General features: G+C 42.9%; 1 protein-coding gene across 1 annotated transcript in view; it reads left to right on the top strand.

Moving 5' to 3' along the window:
• Positions 1–3225: 3225 nt before the first annotated feature.
• GHR (growth hormone receptor) overlaps positions 3226–20445 on the top strand; it is a 118698-nt gene continuing 101478 nt past the window's right edge. Inside the window, exon 1 of the mRNA XM_066568813.1 lies at positions 3226–3266. The gene's annotated coding sequence lies outside the window, so the exon portion shown is untranslated. The remainder of the gene's footprint in view (positions 3267–20445) is intronic.

Raw genomic sequence — 20445 nt, 5'->3', positions numbered from 1 at the left:
CCAGAGCATCATGCGCTGGAAGGATTTGAACTTTTTTGAACACTGGAGAGGAGTGAAGCAGCAACTGCATGTAGAGAAAAGGGTAGGTGTGGGCAGCCCTGGATATTATGTCAGAGCAAATGGTCAGAATTAGGTGTCTTCACTGAATGTCCTCAAGCCAGACTTGATTTTCCAGGCTTTTTAAGGAGATTGGATGGAATCTGGAAGAGTGATAGATAATACAGCATAAGCCAAAAAGTGAAGAACGTGGACATGGATGAAGTTATACATAGTTTTAAAAGTAGTGTTTTAAAAGTGTTAGTAATGAAGTTATACATAGTTTTAAAAGTGTTTCTGAATGGATGTATGAAAAATACAGCCAGTTTCTATATTGTTACTGAGATAAGACTCATGCTTCATATGGTACCAATCCTGGGTCTTTTACTGCTAATTTATCTGGGAGATCAAACTGCTACCACAGATCAGCACTACTAAATCTAGTAAACAGTTGAATATACCCTGAAATCCTCCAAAGAAACTGAGAATAATAGTTATCAAAAGACAGACCTTTTTTAAAAAAATAATTTTAATAAGAGACAAGCCAAAAGACCACTGGCTATTTATTATGCTATTTATTTGTATTGGGGTGATTGAGAAAATTCAAAGTATTTATCCTACACACAAGCGACACACAGCCTTGTGCTTCCACAGATCCAAGACCAGCTGTAGACAATGTGGAAACTCCACTCTTACCTGTCTCCTGTCTTTCCAGCTCCCCCCCACACCCTCACAAACTTTCTGATTGAAAATTACTTTGGCTGCTTTTGCCTAAATCTGGTCTTGTTGGCAGTGTACTGTGTTTGACATTAGTCCACATGAAACTGAACTACCTATCATGTGAAGAAATAGAAAACTTTATCTAGTATAGAGAAAGTCCAGGCAGCTGTAAACCTAGACTATGTAATAAATTAATGGACTTATTGTTATCCAAGCTTATTTGTATATATAATGAGGGAGAAATAAATTATTTTCTCCGGTTTATTCATGTGGTATTTTACATGTTCAGCTCTCACTGCCACTTAGTTAATGCAAACCATTTTGTCATAGTCCCAGATGTTACTGTGTTATAGGAATGTTGTATTAACAAAACCCATAAACATCTCTGGACCTGGAATCTTCCCCTTTTATCACAGTGCTTCAACCACAAGACAATAGGGCCAGGATCAGATCTGTGGCTGCAATTTCTAACACACTGGGTTATTAATCATGCTTTGCCATAGCTTCAGCACAAATGGTAAGAATAAAAGGTCTGAATAACAACTGCTAGTTTGGCAGCACAGGCATCTCCCGGGAGATGTGGATATGAATTCCCTGACCAGTGGTAAGAAGTGGAACTTAATGTCCTTTGCACATATATTAACGCAAAGACAATGGTATTGTTCGATACTGTTTAAAAAAATCTGCTCCTGTGATTTTGAATGAGGAAATGGCAAGAGATGGTTCTGGTAGGTTCTGGTAGGAATAAAGAAGATGAATCTGTGTGCCCTTATTTTAAAACCTCAAAAGCAATACTTTCATCATATACTTATCAACGTGTGGGATTTTAATTCCCTTAAGTCAACTGGGAGCTGATGAGGTCACACCTCATGATCCATCTCACCCCTATACATGTCTTCAGCCCCCTGGAGTCACTTTGTTCTGGGCAGAAGAAGCCTGGATCAACAGCACAGTTGAAGACAGATCACTTGCTGCTCGCAGGTCAGTCTTTGAGAAGCACCAGCCTCTGAAGACAAGCAGCTCCCAGTCTGGGAGCACCTGGTTCAAGAGGAAGGGAAGGGCAGCACCGACCTGAGCAGCCAAGGTGCCAGAACTGTTCCCAACCATTATAGTCAAACAACTTCCATATGCCGGCACTGCTATTCCTGTACACCCAACACAGCAGAAAGCTTGGGCGAGATACAATTCCCTTCTATTCCCAGGTAATTTCAGAGCGGGCTTTGTGACTTACTAAATGATTGTGAAACTCTTGCAACACTGATCTGCGGGGCTGTTGTCCCACCTTTGTTTTACGAGGAAGCCAGATGCTGAGCCGTTTTGAAGGTGGGGCCACACACATGACAGGGGGCCCGCAAGGGCCTTAAAGAACAATCTGTCACTGCCGAGGTCACCTTTGCACATGAGGGTCTGCATTCAGTACTTCGTCAATGCAAATGATACCTAAACTGATGATGGTATGCTCCTTTTTAATGTTTTCTTTCCTAAACAGTTTTTAGGACGATAAATCTTTTATTATTTTAAGACAATCCCTAGCAGACGCTCTCCTTTTTCCTGTAGCTACCTTCTACACTCACACTACTTAGCCCTATGCGTGCACTGCCACACACCTGGCCGCAGAAGGTGCCATCCCTTCCACCTGGCAGCCGCGCCCGTGGCACGCCGACACCCCCTTCACCCTAAAATCGTGTTCGTCGATCCTGAACACAAACACGACTGCCAGCTCTGCTGAGCCCCTGCTTCAGGCTGGGCCAGGAGCCCGGGGCTCGCCCCCGGTAGCCGTCGACAGTGGGACTGCGGCCACAGCGCGGAGCTGGCGCCGGGGCCATGCTCCCGCCCGTCCGGCCGGGATGTGCGTTGCAGCAGCCGCCGTCCCCGTCTAGACGGAGCCCCGCGGCGCAGCCTGAAGTGCCGGCAGCGGCCGGGGCTCGGGCCGGGCGGCGGCGATCCCCGAGCCGCGCCGAGCCGCCCCCCCCGCCAAGCACGGTCGCCCTAGCCGCTCTGAGCCCGTCTCCGCGGCCGGCAGCTGCCGCGGTGAAAGACGACGAGGAGTCCGCGGCGATGGCCGCTGAGTGCCCCGCGCCCCGGGAGGGCAGGGCAGGCACGGAGCGGGCTGCGGCAAGCGAGCAGTGCCAAGGCCGGCGCTGCTGCCGGGGGACGGTGCACGGGGAGGGGTGTAGGGGTGTGGGGGAGCGCTTCCCGCCGCCGCCCCCCGCCCTGTGCTGATCCCCCCGCCCTGTGCTGATCTCCCCTCCCTCGCTCCGTCCCTCCGCTCCGCTCTGTTCTCCGCCTGCCCTGCCCCGCCCCGCCCCGCGGGAGGAGTGCGGGCTCAGCCCGCCGCCCCGCCGCTCTCGCTCGCGTTTTATGACGGTCGCTGCCTCCCCAGAAGTTGGGGCCGGCCGCGGCGGCCGCTCGCTGAGGCGCTCCCATGGTGCCGGCGCCCGCCGGGGGGGGGCCCGTCCGCTGCCGCCCGCCGCGCCGCCGAAACTTGGGGGAAGTTTCCGAGCGAGTCGGTGAGTACCGGGCGGCGGCTCCGCGCCGCTCCCCCCGCCCGCCCGGCGCGGCCGCGCAGCGGCTTCTCCGCCCCCGGGGGCGGCGGGCCGGGGTCCCGCTCCTGTCCGGCTTCATCTCCCTCGCCCGGGATTGGCGGAGGATCGGCGAGCTTGCCTCACGGTCGGAGCCGCTCCAGGAGCGGGGCCGCCCGTGTCCCGCTGCTGTGGGCAGTGCGGCGCCGGAGCCGGGCCGGGAGCGCGGCGTCAGCTCTTGGCCGGGGCTGGGACGGCGGGCGGGGGGCGAGAATTCCTGTCACGTCCCATGCTGTGGGTGATGGATGGGGTGTCGGGAAAGAGAAGCCTAGCCTCAGAGATCTGGAGAAAGAGTTTTCTTCAGAGACGCCCTATTTTCTGTGTGGACTTGGGCTTCAAAAGCAGAGCAAGAAGGGTCGTTTAGCTGCCAGCGTCGCAATCTTCTCCGCTGTAATAGACCTAATCAGAATTTTTCTTCTGTTTGATTTATTCCAGTTTATACAATCCCTGCAAATCCGACCTCTTTTTTTTTTTTTTTTTTTTTTTTTTAACGCCATTTGTCCATAATTTTGTTTCTTATTGTATGGCGTGTTATAAGTATTGCATAGGATGAAAAAATAGACAATGTTTTGAAAAATAAATACTGCAAATGTTCTCAGCAGAAGTGTGCAAACAGAGGGGTTATATAGCATAGGAGTAACTAGTATTTTATCATAGTAACATCTTCAGTAAAACTTGTTGCAAACTCTCACAGGGCTAATGCTGGAGATCCAGTGAGTGGATGTGAACTAGTTACTCATCTTTTCAGTGCAGTACATTTTGTTTAGAGTATAGTGTATTATTAACTTTATGGTGTTCAGTCACAGCTTAACTTATCTTTTTGTGTAGCAGCTACAGAAGACCCACACCTGGTCATCTTTCTGGTCATGATTATGTCAGAAGTAAGAATGAAGTAATTAAAAAACTGTAACCCACCACTTGAATTAGATCCCATTTTATTAGTGCTTTAAGCAAGTATTTACTGATATGAAAAATTGAAGTTATTTGTCAAGATCTTTTTAGCTTAAGTCCAAAAGACTCTTAACTCCCAGAAAACATATTTCCTGTCAAACCACCACATTAGCATAGACTTGGTTGCTCACATCAGCAATGAAAATGCAGTTGGGCATAGAATCAATTTAAGGAGATTTGGTAAGATACATTTAAATGCTGGTATTTATTTAAAATAGGCTATTTTGAATATTGAGATTAAAGTACATTGCAATTGAGATGTCTTGTGGCTCTGAGTGATAAATGTAAGTAATACTGAAAGTTATTCAGACAGCTTGAGCTGTTTCAATAGGAATGTGGTGTCTTTCATCTCCACCACATCTCAGTCTCGCATTACTAGAATTGCTACTTGTCGTGTTAATTCATGATGTTACCATGTTCTAATAATTATGAAGGATTGACAAACAAGACAGCTTCCAATCTTTCTGAGGAGTAATTTCTAACATTGCCAGTAAGTGGTAGTGGTACTTTTATCAAATATATGACTATAACTGCTGAAAGTTACACTAATGTACAGAAAAGTTATAGACACTCAACAAATATTTTTAAATTCTCTGAGTATGGTCAATCATTGTTTTCGTTACCATGGGCTGTTTCCTCTCCTGGTCTTGATGTATTTGCATAGCACAATGTAGCACCATTCAAGTGTAAGAAATCAAGGGCTCTGTAGAGGCAGCCCACAGCACTGCTCCCATGGGTGTTTGTGCCACACTGGCTGTGTTGGGGAAATCTATAGAGCTCAGTTCTAGACATCTTTACAAACTGAAGTGGCATGTAACACTGTGTAGGACCTCTAGTGCCCTCTTCCAGTAAGGAATGATTAAAAGCTCTGAAGGCAAATTTCCCATTTACAGATTGGTACCACTCCTTTTCATGAACTAAGGAAGTATGGGTATATAGTTGTCCTTTTAGACCATAACTTCCACTTGCAGGGTCTCTTTTGCCTGACTGTATGTACATGTCTAAGTGCCTATATCACCTGGAGCTAGGCCTTGCTTCTTTTAAATGAAACTTTTGCTGCAGAAATTGTGTTTTACCTTGCACCATTGAAAGGAGCATTGAACAGAATAAATATAGCATCCTGTATCTTATTTGAAATACCAGATTTCCACAAATAAAATAGAAGCGGCAAATATTTGTTATTGAGGAAACAATGGAGGCAGAGATGCTTTGATTTTTTTTTTCTCTTCTTGAAAAATAAGTGCTTTATCAGACACGACAGCACTTGCTTGCATTCAGCCCAGTTGAAGATCTTGCAGTCTTAAGGTACATATCAAAACATTTCAAAAGCATTACAAATTAATAAAAATTATAGGAGTACTAAGAAGGGGGGGTAAAGCTGGTGGGGTAAGAAAGTGCAAGGCTACCAGCAGTAATAATGAATCTACTCAGCCCAGTCCTTCAGTAATAGGTTAGCTAGAGAGTCATATTTCTTTTAAATAAAAGGGTTTTCTTCTCTTGTTACCAAATGTTTGTGGGATGGAAAGATAATTCTTTGGCCCAGTTGAGATGAGGTAGTAATTCTGGGGAGAGGGCAGTATGAGGAAAGGAGGGAGAGAGGTAGTAGGGCTGCTGCTTCGGTGTGGTGAAGGCGAAAGGCTGATGCAATGAGATACTAGCTTGGCAGGAACAGATTTATGTCAGGACTTGAAGGAACACTTTGTGCTCAAACTGTTTATCACTAGGGAAATCTTCCTTTACCGTATATGAATCCTAGTCTAAATCTTTGTATGAGGTGGGTGTTTGTTTACACATTATTTTAGTTCACGAGAGATGGAACAAGCGTCCTCTTACCAAAGAGCTGGTTTTCAGTGTATGAGAAAAAATTTTTCGCAGAAGATTGGAAAGGCTGTTTTCTGACAGAGATGAATGTTGTCCATATCACATGTACTGCAGATTATGAATTGAAAATACATTTAAACACATATTTTATTGACCTTTAGAAAGCATGTATTCTATTTAAAATACCTTAATCCCTAAAATTAGTTATTTTCTTCAATATTAATAAGTTAGTATAAAATTCAGAAATACTTCACAGTAGCGGGATGGCTTGCAACAGGGCGGAACTTAATGTCTCATTTGAACAATTTAATGTGCCTTGCTATTTGCTGGGCATTTCAGACATACAATGTTGTGAGGATGTCAAAGAGAATGAAAATCACTCTTACTGATGGAATAACTGCTGGAAGACACAATTGGTGGTGGATGCATATGCACAGACGGTAGGGTTGGAGTAACTTTTCAGATGTAATATTGCCCCACTCTGTTGCCATGTACTCAATAGCTGAAAGACTACATGACAAATCAAGCATTTCTGAGTGTTAAAACTTCATCTGCCACACTATTCATACTTACCATGCTAATTTAAACCATTTATGTTTATCTTTTGATAAGATATTGCCAAGAGATCCAGACTGCCATTCCAACACCCGTACCGACTAAATCATGTTCAGCTTTATAAATTAGAGTTACAAAAGTACTCCTGTTTGTAGTGACACAGTCTGCAACATAGTCTTTTGTCCTGCTGTGCCCATGCTAGTGGTTGGATTTTGTGGGAGGGATCCACTGTGTGGGATTGTGGTCCTGTGGGGGAAGGTGATGCAGGGCTGCATGGAGAACGCTGGAGAGACGAGAACCTCTGCACAGTGCTGGTGAGAGGATATGAAACTCTGATAAATGTAGCAGAAAATTTTAACCTCTGTGCATTAAGAGAATAAACACAGCACCCATTCTGTTGGTGTGGAATGATTTATGCTTCCCTGTTTCTCTTTTTCTGTAGCCATTTAGCGAGACTCAGAGCATTAGTGCATTACAGTGCTAGACCTGCTTGGCCTCTGCATCAGGCACCGAGTGACTGCTGAGGATGGGTTCCAAGTGTGTGAAACTGAACTCAGAATGTGCAAAGCAAAGATGCTTTGCTGGCTTTGTGCTCATTAAGGCAGCAGATTGCTGTCTCTGATCACTTAATAAGCTTATTGGTTGTAATTCTAGAACAGAGGTGATATATGAAAACATAAAAACAAATAATCAGTTGCATTTAAATAGGACATGAACAGAGATGGAGATAATATTTAGAATTTCAACAGCTGTTTAAATACTGTCACAAATCCATTATGATCTTCAAACTCTGTAATTGGTCAGTCCAAACATGAAATATTCTTTTGGATGCACAATAGTAATTTCATACAAAAAAGTCAGTAGTTAACAGGCAACAACTCTGAGGGAAAGTTGGAAAGAGGTTTTTAATAACAACTATAATGCTACAGCATCCAAGCATTTAAATAGAATTTGAGTTTTTATAGCCTCAAGAGAAAACAGGATCAGTAATATTCCATATTGCAGTAAATCTGTAGGATGATTAATCAACCTCATCATAGCCCTCTCCTATGCCCTTCCAATCTTAATAGCAGTAACCTTCCGTACACTAGTAGACCGCAAAATCCTAAGCTACATACAAGGCTGAAAGGGCCCAAACATTATTGGCCCTTTCAGGCTTCTCCAATCCCTAGCAGATGGTGTAAAACTATGTATCAAAGAGCCTATTCGACCATCAATGTCCTCTCCAATCTTATTCATCACAACCCCAATACTAGCCTTACTCCTAGATCTCAGTCTGAACCCCATTGCCCCTTCCATTGTCCTTAGCAGACCTCAGTCACCCTAGCTGATGAATTGATGGTTTGTAGAAACTGTACCTGTGTTAGTCCTGTGAACAGATGTCTTTGTGTCTGACCAATATGCAAAAGTTTTGCGTTCTAATCCATACACAGTATATCTCTACAACCTTATTGGTATAGCCAAACAACTCCCTTTGTGCCTGATGGAGTTTGGGGGTAGTCTGACCATTAAGTACAGCTTGTTGGACAGAAGAAACAGACTGAAAGACCAGTCACATTTTATTCCAGCTGTCTCAGTTAAATGAGCATGCAGTCAGTTTCTGCCTTATGTGCCTGTTTCCCAGCTGCAACAAGCAGTCTGATTTCTGCTATGTTTCATGGTTTGTTTTTTTTTATACATGTGTTATGTTAGTGCTACCTAGAGAATGAGTTGGGCTCTCCTTCATTGCATGACTGAAAATATTGTTTAATTTTTTAATGGAATGCTTATTAAACTGTGTTTGCTCAAGAGCCATGTTATAAGCCTACTTTATAACTGTTCTTAGCAATGTCTTCTTTACTGTTTTCATCCAGAACAGCTTTAACTGTTTGGTGTTTTGATGGTTTGTGGCATTGCTAATAGCTTTATGTGATGCTATAAAAAGTGAGTGAAAAACAAAGCAGGATTCCTTCTTGATGGTGGTTCTTGTCCCTTGCTTTGCATGAGTTGAAGAAGACTGATTGTGGTTTGGTTTGGGACCAAACTTTACCTGTTCTGCCAAGAATAAGAAAGATCTGATGCAAAGACTGAGAGAAGAGCCATTAAAAGGTGCTGTATCTTTGGGTTTTGATTGCATTTTATGTCTAAGCCTGTTACAGTATATCAGGGGAGCACTGTGGAACTTTTACTTAAAAAGAAACCTCTAAGAAAACCATAGCTTTCGTAATGACTGTGACAGTTCACAGTCAGACAGAGGAGCTCCAAGTCAGATGTTAAGTAAACAGAGTAGAATACAACATGGTCAGGACTCTACCAGGCCATTTCTTTCATAGGACACATAGATCAAACCTGGTGAGCTGTGTTTATGCTGGGGCTTTTGTCTTGTAGCTTGAGTCCTGGCTGGTTAGGGTGTAAAATAGGTGCATTGAGCCACCTGAAGGAATGATTTGCAGGATGCAGTGGGAAATCCTGCTCTTTTTCTAGAATCTGTTTGCAGGTTTTGGCTGAGGCACACATATAACTGAAACACATGCAGCTGAAACATTACAGTGCTTGTTCCAAATAGTGCCAGCCTACTGGTCCAGCATGTGTGAATGAGCTTATCTTACAGCTGCAGTGTTTTTGCGGTAGGATCATAAAGAGTGTGTGAGACAGTGCTTTACACTTTTCAGCTGTGATTCCTGACCTTTGGAGAGCAGCAGCGTGCCTCTGGGTCTGCTCGTGCTGGGTGTTGCTAGCAAACGCTGCACGGGAGAGGTGCTTGTTATGTGATATGGTCAGGCTGGCCGGCTGTACACCAGCCAGTTCTGCTGCTGCAGGACAGCGTGTACAGCACAGAGGGACTGCAGCCTCACAGGGGGAGAAACGGCCCTCCACTTCCCTGTGAGAAAGGCTATTTTTGTGCAGCTGTGTGATGAGCTCTGGTATCTTCCAGCTCTGAGGCGCTTTAATTAGGATGGCCATATCAGTTGAGAAAACATGTCAGAAAAAGAAGTCGCTGTTGTAAAGAAGCCTGTGCTTCTGGTTCTTAGGTATGTATTTTGTTTGAACAGCTAATTTCCTTGAAATAATGGGTAGCTTTGAGAAAATTCATTTCTTTGGTTGTACTACATCCAGATTTTTTCAGTGGCATGTAATTTCATCCACCACAAGGCACACACAAGCGGGTTGACTGCAGTGGATTCTGCTTGATGGTTCTCAGGGCTCTAGCTGACCACAGAGGTGCTGGTGCTGACAGTAAGGAAGCATGGCATTTACCTCTTTAAGTGGTGTGAGGGGCCTGCCTGACTTGCATCAAAGCAAGAGGAACAAGAATATTTGCTTTATACATCATTGTAAAGCTAGCATGGCTTTATATAAAGGGGAAGTCATGCCTGACAAATTTGGTTGTGTGATGGAGCTACAGGTTTACTGGACAGGGCAGAGCAGCTGATATTGTTTACATGGGCTTATGCAGTTTGACACTGTCCTACAGGCCATCATTGTCTGTAAATGAGAGAGACATTAGAGAGACATTAGATCACCCACTTGGTGGACAAAGAGCTGGCTGGATGGCCACACTCAGAGCTGTGGTCGATAGCTCCCTGTCCACGTGGAGACCAGTGAGGAGTGGTGTCCCTCAGGGGTGGGTCCTGGGGCTGGTACTGTCCCACACCTTTGTCAGGGACGTGGACAGTGGGATCGAGGGCAGTCTCAGCAAGTTTGCTGCTGACACTAAGCTGGGTGGGGCTGTCCACACAGGGGAGGGAAGGGATGGCATCCACAGGGACCTGGACAGGCTTGAGAGGTGGGACCATGCAAACCTCAGGGAGCTCAGCAAGGCCAAGGGCAAGGTCCTGCACCTGCGTTGGGGCAATCCCAGACACACCCACAGGTTGGGCAGAGAAGTGATTGAGAGCAGCCCTGAGGGGAGGGACTTGGGGATGGTGGCTGATGAAAAACTCACCATGAGCCAGCAGTGAGTGCTCCCAGCCCAGAAAGCCACAGGAATCCTGGGCTGCATCCAAAGGAGCGTGGCCAGCAGGTCAAGGGAGGGGCTTCTGCCTCTCTATTTTCCTCCTATGAAACCCCACCAGGAGCAGTGTCCAGTCCTGGTGTCCCCAGTTTAAGAGGGACATGGAACTGCTGGAATAAGTCCAGAGGAAGCCACAAAGCTGATAAGAGGGCTGGAGCTCCTCCCCTAAAAACACAGGCTGAGAAAGTTGGGGCTGTTCAGCCTGGAGAAGAGAAGGTTGTGTGGAGACCTCACAGAGGCCTGCTGGTATCTGAAGAGGGAATACAGGGGAGCTGGAGATGGACTCTTCATCACGGACTGTAGAGACAGGCAAGGAGTAAACGGTATGCACTGAAAGAATGGAAATTTAGGTTAGATATAAGGAATAAATCCTTTACTATGAGTGTGGTGAAACAGGTTGCCCAGGGAAGCTGTGGATCCCCCCGCTCTGGCAGTGTTTAGGGTGAGGTTGGACAAAGCCTTGAGCAGCCTGGTAGAGTGGGAGGTGTCCCTGTGCATGACAGGGGAGACTGGGGCTATGTAATCATTACAGTGCAATTCCAACCCTTAATATCTCTATGATCTATGATTTTTCAGGCTTATGGTGTATAATGTATCCAGCATACAGGGAAATTAAGCAATATGTTTGGCCCTTGTATCTTTGATCCAGCCAATGGCATAGGTGAGTGCACTTAATGCCGTAATGTGAAAAGTAATGTTGTTTACTGTTGTACCCATGTGTTTGTTGTGGCCTGTTCTATTGCTTTTTTTTCCAAATACGAAAAGTTAATATTTTATTACGGTTATGAGGTATAGTGTGAAAATAATTGCAGGTCTCTTTTCCTCTCCTGTTCTACTGCTGCAGGTGAAGGTGAAGAGCTCTCTCCATAAAAGCCCAAGGGAGCTTTGTGGAGCCAGTATGAATAAAAAAATCCATCTATTGAAAGGTAAAAACCATAGGATTTAGGAAAAGAGACTCCTCCTGACTAGTTGTTCACACTGACATTGAATGATATAATGGGAATCTTCATGTAGAACCTTCTATAGTCATGCTTCTGTTTTCTTTGCTGAGGTGGGAGTTGCAGACTTTTAAAAATAGTTTTGGCCTATTATTTGAATGTTATTTCAAACCCAAGGAAACGAGGAGCCAAGTTATCACAGGAGATCTTCAATTAGAAGAGGGAAGAAGTTTTTCACAGTGTTAGAATGTGTTTAGTGTTTCAGTTTACTAAATCACGCAGAAAAGGAGAAGAGGTTAAAGGATCAAGAGCCAGGGACTGTATAGAGATTCTGGATAATTTGTGAAACAAAATGGAATATGTGCAAGTAGGAAGACCAGGACAGGAAAGTCTGGGGAACTAATGGTTGTTGGAAAGACTGAAGTTATAGGCTCTGAAGCAGTTGGTTCCACTGTCTTAAGTGGACATTTATGTGAACACATGACTGAACATTAAGTGGCCAGTGATCAAAAGAACATGTTTAAGACCTAGAGTAATGATTTGTTTAAGGATGTGTGAGGTGGCTGGACTAAAACACAGTAAAAAACCCAGCTTCCTCAAAATGATTAAAAAATTCTAATGCAATTTGAATTGCACCTAGAAGTGTATTTTCATACTGATTTGAAATTTTCAGAAATTGTTATTATTGTAAAGATCATAGTGTTTCATGGATAGAGCTATGGTAGGAGTAGAAATATTTTTGTTAGGGTAGGACTGATTTTGTCAGTGGCTTGCTTTTGAAATGGCATACTAGTTGCAGTATTTTTTAGCAGCCTGTCAGTGCAACAGCATGTAAAAATAGTGGGAACAGAAAGATGGTATTTTTGCATCAAATAGATGATGTCATTCACCTACTCATTTTATATGTGAGTGGTTGGTACACATACTGTTTGTTTGTGGTTTTGGAGTTTTTGTTTCATTTACTAATGCTGGACTGTAAAACAAAATGTAAGCTGTCAGTAAAAAAGGACTGGCACTGTTTGTTGTTAGGGCTGAGATAGAAGAGCTATCTCTCACTAGTTACTTTTTTGTTGGGAGTTTTTAAACTTCTAAAAGGTTCCTACCAGGGAATCTGATCTTGCAAAAGGCTGCAACTGTTTGTGTGAACACTTTGTATATACAATCCCATTTATAAGAAGCAGAACTGTGGCTTTCTGGGCAAAAGAAGAATTATCCTTTCCACTTCTGCATCTCAGACACCTGCTCTAACCAAATATCTTGAAAATTATTCATTCCCATTCCCATTAAGATTGAGCAGTACCACAGAGCAACAGCCTCAGCTGTGGCTTTGGGGCCTGAAGGTCATACAGCTCTCTCTTCTTGGGACTTTTCATTGTTGCTTCATATCCCAGTAGATTGGTATTTTCCAGATGCTCTGATCACTCCCTATCCTAAGAATACAGATAGGTATTCTTGCAAAATGTTATTAAAATACCTGGTCAGAAGCAGTGTGCTTGTTTACAGGCTGTGTCTTGTGGAGCCTTTCAGACAGCACAGGCTGAAACCAGCTTGGGGAAAGTGCTGGATACACTCAGGCAGAGATTGCAGCTGCGGCTTCAGCTGAGCATCCAGCAGCCTGCAAACACAGCTGCCATCCCCTGTTCCTCACCAGCTCCTCTCCCTTTGCTTCTGCTGAGCAGAAATATGAGTCTCTCTGAGTTTGGGCTAATGTATATGAACTCAGCAACCAGTGATCTCTAGTACCAGAGGAGCAGGCAGTGATTTAGCCTATGGGTTGTGTGTCCATCCCTGAGAGGGGGGAAGAGCTGCAGAAACCAGTAGAAGTGTGGAGGTGGAAACTTGCTAATAGCAGGAGGGCTGAACAAACAACTGTATTCAGTTAGGCAATTACTGGACAGAAATGAGGCATTTTCTGGGGAAAGAGGAATGTCAATCTATGTTTTGCTCCATTGATGCTGTTCATACACAAGTGACTGGTAGTCATTTGTGCTGGTGCTATAGTACCACAAACAGTACTGGAGGAAATTTGGGTATTAGAAAAATGACAAGAAGGAGTACCAGAAAGACATTTAACAGGCTAATATCTATACTTTACCTTGTGTAAGTTTTCTAGTATGCATGAAGGGACTGAGTAAGTCTAAGATCAAGTAATTCTAACAGTGTAGGTCAAGGATGGACGGTATGTACTTCTGCCTCAACATCACTGACCTTTTGTGTGTTCTACATTATAAATAGTTGCTTATCGGCAGCTCTGGCTTTTTGCATTGACTTTTGATCCCTACTGCTCTTACCATTCCTTTCTTTGTCTTGTCAGTTACTACAGGAAAGAACCAAATCCCATGCGTTATATTGTTTTGTCATTTGAAAAAGTCAAAACAAATGCTCATATTCCTTTGACTTTTTCTTTGCAGACTCGTGGTGTGTGGAATGGGTGAGAAATGATGCTTTCAAAACTGTCATTCTAACTCCTTTCTGAGAAATGACATAAGGCTCTAGGGAACTATCTGCAGAAAATGTTACAGATTTTATGTGTAGTGTTAATACTTCTTGATATTGTTTGGCTCAAAAGATGTATTCATGGGTGTTAAGTACTGGCTGCTCTTGCCTTGATTACCAGCAAATCGCTGTGTAGGGCATGGTCATTTAGTTGTTAAGACTTTAAGCAAATGTTGAAATGGTAAAAAAGAGTCATGTGGACCATTAGGTATATTTATTGTGGGGTCAGGAAGACCCACAAGAGTAGTTTCTCTTCAGCTGTTAGTAGAGTTGGGCATTGAGAAGTTGTGAAGGAAATTCAAAACAATGTCTCCAAGTTTTGCCAAGATTACTCAGTGAAATCACTTGTTGCCAGATGCTCATGATGAATGAAAGAGAATACCAACCACTGTGGTGGGAATTAGTTTTCTGAAATTGCTCAAAGCCAATTATCAGTCCAGTTGTTTTAGGGGATTATTAATACTCTGTGAACTGTTCTACAGTTTGAATGACACACCAGCAGGTAGAAGTTATATTTATGAGGAAGTATTTCTCACCTTTATCCTGTTAACTGTGGGAATGAATACAGCAGCTTCTATTTGGGATTTCATTGTAGCTGTGAAAAAGGGATTGGAGCACAGATTGTGGGATCAGAGTGAAAGATTTCGTTTGTATTTCCCAAGCAGTAGCTCCTGGAAGCGATACGGAGCTTGTGGCTAGGAATGGAGCCATAACCCTGTCCATGACTGCATGGGAGGCTCTGCAGTGAGTTCAGAAAGACCTCAGCCAGATGTGAGCCTTCGAAGCCTCTGCTCATGGCACTGCTTTCCAAACCATAGCAGAACCTCTTACTTTTTTTTTTCCTTCTTCTTGGAAGAGGGGAATACTTGTGTGTTTTGGTGTGATTTTGGATGTATTGTGCTCTTAGTTTTTATGCAAAAACTACTTGGAAGCTGTAATAAGCCTGGTGTTGATTGTGTTTCATGGATAGTGCATCCAACCCAAGAATCCAGGGACCCTGCAAACAGACTATTCCTCTTCCAGCTGTTCTTTTTGGCAGTAGCATGAGCTGAAAGGTTTACATGAATTAAAGATTCCCGACTGAGTATGAAGTTATCTGCTGATCAAACCCCTTTGCACAATTTGTTAATAAAGTGAAAATCCACTAAGTATGTTTGATTGCTTCAAGGGTAGGTGCTGCTGGGAGGAATGTAGCATCCTTTCTGGAGTCTGGTTTGTTGATTATTGTGTGACCCAGTTGGCAGCAAGCCTGTCCTATGAGGCACAGGACAATAATATGCTGCACAGCTATTTTGCTAAGTAGTTGAAATACAGTGCCAGCATTATTTGGGACAGATACCTCTTTGATAACCTATTGCTGCTAAGTTGCACAACAAAAAAAAACAACTCTTTTTCCATCATAAAATGTTTCTCCATTGTTCATCAGCAAGCAGAGCCTGAGGAGCTCTGCTTCTGTTGAGATTTAAGGGTAAGTTTCTAGTCAAGGTGTTAGCCTGTCCTGTTGGTTACTAGCAAATCTGCTTATTTTGAAGTTTTCCCTACTCTAATCATTTGCTAAAAAGCATAGTTTCAGAAAATTCACATTGGGCTGTCAAACTTATTTAGAAGTTATTTTCATAAATCCAGAAAAACTAAAACTTCACTAGTCGGTATCCTCGAAGATAATCTTATTTTGTAACTCTTGTCTCTGCCACATAATGACTTACCTGCAGGAAAGAAGCACTTTTTCACCAGTCTCAGAATGGCTAAAAACTTGCTCTTTAGCAAAAAATAGGAATCTGGCAAGCTTCAAGTACAGACCAGTCTCTTTGTGGAGGCTTACTGCAGGCCCTCGGATACACTCGTTGCTCTGCGAAGTTAATTCAGTCACCTGGTGTGGTTAGTATGATTTTTTTTCCTCTGTTTAAATTTCTCTGTTTGAACTTTGCCTGAAAAGTAGACTGGCACATGTTCTCTTATTTTTCAGATCAGTCATGCCAGCTATGCATAAAAGAGCTGGAGCAAAAGCATTCCATATCCGTTAAGTGTTTTATTTTCCAGACTGAAAACTGAATACTTGCAGCTTGTATGTCATTATATGCTTGTCATTCCTAATTACTTTCTGGCATGTTCCTGGGTGTTTTGTAGACAGGAAAATGCATTTGATTATTTTTTTTAAGCTAGGCTAGCAAAAAAAAAAGGAAGAAAAAAAAGAAAAAAAGAGAGACTTCTACAAGAATGCCAGAGAGGCACTTTTTACAAGGGCAGGCAGAGATAGGGCAAGGGAGAATATCTTTAAAATGAAAGAGAATGGGTTTTGATTAGATATTTGGAAGAAATTAGGTATTGTGAAGGTGGTGAGGCACTGAAATAAGTTCCCCAGAGAGGTGGTGGATGCCCCATCTCTGAAGATATTCAAAACTGGGTTGGATAAGGCTTTGAGAAACCTGATCTAGTGAAAGGTGTCCCTGCCTATGGCAGTGGGGTTGGAACTAGGTGACCTTTAAGGTTCCTTGCAGCCCAAACCATCCTGTCATTCTGTAAGTTAGAAAACTACTGGGAGAAGGAAATGTGTAGACATAATAACTTCTTCCTTTCTGAAAGAGTAACTTGCTTTTTCTCTTATTATCAGTAAGAATTTTGTCTTGAAAAAGTAAGACTGTTGCATTTCATAACTGGAAATTAATCATCAAGCATATAGTTATTTTCAAAGAATGTAAGTATGTGATTTTTCCCTGCAGGTATTCTGAATACTGTGGCATGTTTTACTGAAGGAAAACATTGAGATTGCATATCAGATTTTATATGCACAAATCCGTAAATGTGTACGGAGAAGCAGATTTGTAGTTCTGACCCTTCAGATAGGCTACCAAGTGAGCTTCAATAACTCACCTGAGGCTAGTGGTAGATGGAAACTGTGCCAATGAAGAAAAGAGTTTCCCAGCTGGCATTTCCTTTGCTTCTTTAGATTTTGTTCTTTCTTGACAGTCACTTGACAGCTTGACTACTCTAGAATAATGTGCTGGAGTATCGGAAGCCTGTTATCTCCTAAAATAGCTGTTGTTCCTCATACAGAATGTAAATCTCCAGAGTCACTGAAATAAAGAGTCATGCAGCTTTGTGGGGTGTGTGTCAATACACGGGCTGCTTATAACAGATTTAGACATGAAGTTACATTCAAAGGCTATGGCTGCAAATTTAAGCCCAGATTGATTATTTGGCTCTCATCTCTCTGCCATGGGAGCTGTAGTGTAGGCTGCATGAGCTGCACCCCTAACTGGAAGCTGTTTTCACTGGGCTGATGCAACTTGTCCTACAACTGCCTGGTTCCAGGAGAGATGGAAGTCTGTGTCAGGAGCCTGCCTTGTCACCAAGAAGGGCTAGGCAAATCCTTCTGGGAGCAGCCCATGGCAAAGTTGGTTTTGGCCATTCACAAAGCTGCTTTTTGCCAGCCCTAGGTACCAACCAGCACATGGGAAGTGTGACCTAAGGTAGCTTGTCTGTGTGGGTGGTCTCTAAAGTTTGTTAAAGTTGCTGAAGAGTACTCACATGATGTAGTATTGTTTCCACTATATACCTGAATTGTTATTTGCCATCTGTAAAGATTCAACAGACTATGAGAAGTGCAAGGCCACCTCCGCCACCTCAGTTTAGAGCCTGCTTTTCAGTGGTATCTGCTGAATTTTACTGGTAGTGTGCTGCCTGCTGTGATAAACACGAGCAAAGACTCTTGCCTCGGGTGACAATAATTTATTACTTATACAGTGCCACAGCCATAGTTTGCAATTCAGTCAGCTATGCTAAACATATATGAAGATATCTGCCCTGGAGAGCTGCCAGCATTCAGGAATAGCAGGATAATTTATGGTGCTAAACAAAACAAATAGAGTCACCTGTGGCTGTACTGCATGGTGAATATTTGTGCTTTTGTAGACTGTATTCCTAATCTAATGATTCCCAATATTAGTTGCTTCTTTGTACCTTGCTAAAATAGCTGTAGGAAAATATTTTCCTGAAATCTGAGGTTTTAAAGGAATTTTGAATATAGCCTGATGAAATATGACAGCACAGGAATCCTGGAATTTTTACCTTACAGTGAAGATAATTACTCTCTTCTGTGCAATGTTGTGTATAAACTATTCACTATAAGCTTGCCTCTGACTGGATGAAATAAATAGTAATTTTTCTGGAACAACAAAAGTTTTCAAGAATTCAAGCCAGTTCCAATTTTTGGCTTGAATTAGAGTAATAGTTTCATCTCTCAGAAGTAGTTATGACTTTATAACTCATAAATGCTGGACGGGATAAACACATTTAAAATAAAAACATTTTCAGTCTGAAGGATTATTTTAATGTTAAAAACCAGTTAAAAACCAACTAAACAAAAGTAATTTCAATAATTCCAAAGAAGTTCAGATAATTTCAAGTGCATTCATACAAATGCAAAAAATATTTTGTATTGCATAAAATTATATAAATTTGCTAGAGGTAAAAATGTCAATCTTCCTATAGAATTATGCATCAACATGAGTGAAACCAACTGAATTTTTTTCATGTCACCAGAAGGGTCTGTTACTAAACTGTTTTTTGCTGCCAGGGTAACTGCTGTCAGGTTTTTTTTAACAGAGAAGTAAGTTTTTTTCAGTGTTCATGAAGATATTGAAATGCCTTGAAAAATACAGAATTTTGTTAAATGATTACTTACTGATACAAGGTCTTGATTATGCAAATTACTACTCCTGGGCAAGAGTAGACATAATGTGCTGTATGTGTGGAAGACATAATGCTGCTGCTGGTGCCACGATGGGCGCCTCTGGTGCTCACTCTGGTGAGTGGACGCACCTCTGTCCTTTGGAGAGTGTGCAGCATGCATAGGAAGCTGTTTCCTCTCGTGTGGATGAGTTGGCAGAGTCCCTCAGCACCTTTGAGTGAGCTCCACAGGGTCTGCTACAGGGTCGTTTTGCTTTTCTTCATTACCTAGCTGGAAAGGAACTGCTTCACCACCAAGAGCGTGGTTTCCAGGCTGCAGTGCTTTGGGCTCGCCTCCCTTTTCCTGCTCTCTCGCAAGTCTTGCATCTCCTCTGTAAACAAACTGTCAGTCTCTAAAGCTTTCTCCACAGGTCAGGTTTTCTGAACATTTTATCTTCATTGCCCTCTTTGGCAGAGTCTTTCACTTGGCAGCAGTATTGGAAAGGAGAAGCCCTCTAACATGTGCTGCTCCCATTTATGTGCTACAGAATTCCAGGTGCCTGTGAGACAATGGCATTTTCTCATCAACTTTTTTTCCCTTTTGATTTCCACTGGTTTAGTTTTTTCCCCTCTTCTCTTTGCAAAACTGCTGCCTAGCCTGTAACTACACTGGTCAGTGGTACAATATGACACATTAAATCTTGTAATAAAGCAATAAGAAAAGTTTATTGAATCATGAGAAATCCCTAGATGCGATCAGGTTTTTGTTTGGTTTTTTTTCCCGTGTCTTTTTTTCTTTTTTTCCCTTCAGATGCCGCCCCAAAAAATGTGTGTAAGAGGAAACTTCAGGCTGAAAATTGCTTTAGTGAAACACAAAACATCCATCTTTAATTCCAGGTTAGGTTTGGGCATGACAGGATTTGCTGTGGGTCTTGGACGTGTCCTATGCTGTATTAGCATGACATTGATGCCCTGCTGCTCTTTGTCAGAGCCAACACCAAAGTCCTGTTTGGTTTTTGGTGTGTAAAGGTGTTGGCTCTCCTTTCTTCATGGACTAAAGTGGTAACTGCAGTAGCCAAGCTAAGCATCTGACAGTACAGCTTCCCTTTGGATCCTAAATGCTGCTTACAAAACTTTGCAAATGCAGTTCCTAAGCTGGCAGGCTGCTTGTCTTCAGCTACAGGGAGAGCCCTCATAAAGGCTTTCACTCTCCCTGAGGTCTATTGCAAAATGAGAATGTTCCCTTTCTCTTTGGCATCAACTCAGGTTTGTAAACTTTGATAACAAAAGAAATACTGAGTTCATATTCCAAAATACTTGGAATCTGGTTGTTGATTTTTGGGTACATAGGGCTGTTGCTCTCACACAGAATAGTTCTGCTTTTAAAGCTCCGTCTGATCCCTTTACACATTTTCTTGTTTATTCTCTCAGATGGCTTATTCCTGGAAAACGTAATACGAGCACAATTTCCAAATTGTGCTGAGGGTAATTGTTCTCTCTTGCTGTGAAAGCACTTGGTGGGATGCATAGTGGACATTTATGTTACTGATTTTTTAGCACCATAGATGGGAATATTCACATTACCAGAGACAATGAATGGATGGGGTGGGTACCTAGAGATGGAGATGGGCAGGTAGCACAAGGGTGTGATGCTTAGCTGGGAGTTCTGACTGTTGGGCAAGTA

This window comes from Molothrus aeneus, chromosome Z (genome assembly GCF_037042795.1).
Source record: "Molothrus aeneus isolate 106 chromosome Z, BPBGC_Maene_1.0, whole genome shotgun sequence".
Taxonomy (NCBI): domain Eukaryota; kingdom Metazoa; phylum Chordata; class Aves; order Passeriformes; family Icteridae; genus Molothrus; species Molothrus aeneus.
The sequence above is the reverse complement of the archived record's forward strand: the minus strand, read 5'-3'. Positions and strand labels throughout refer to the sequence as shown.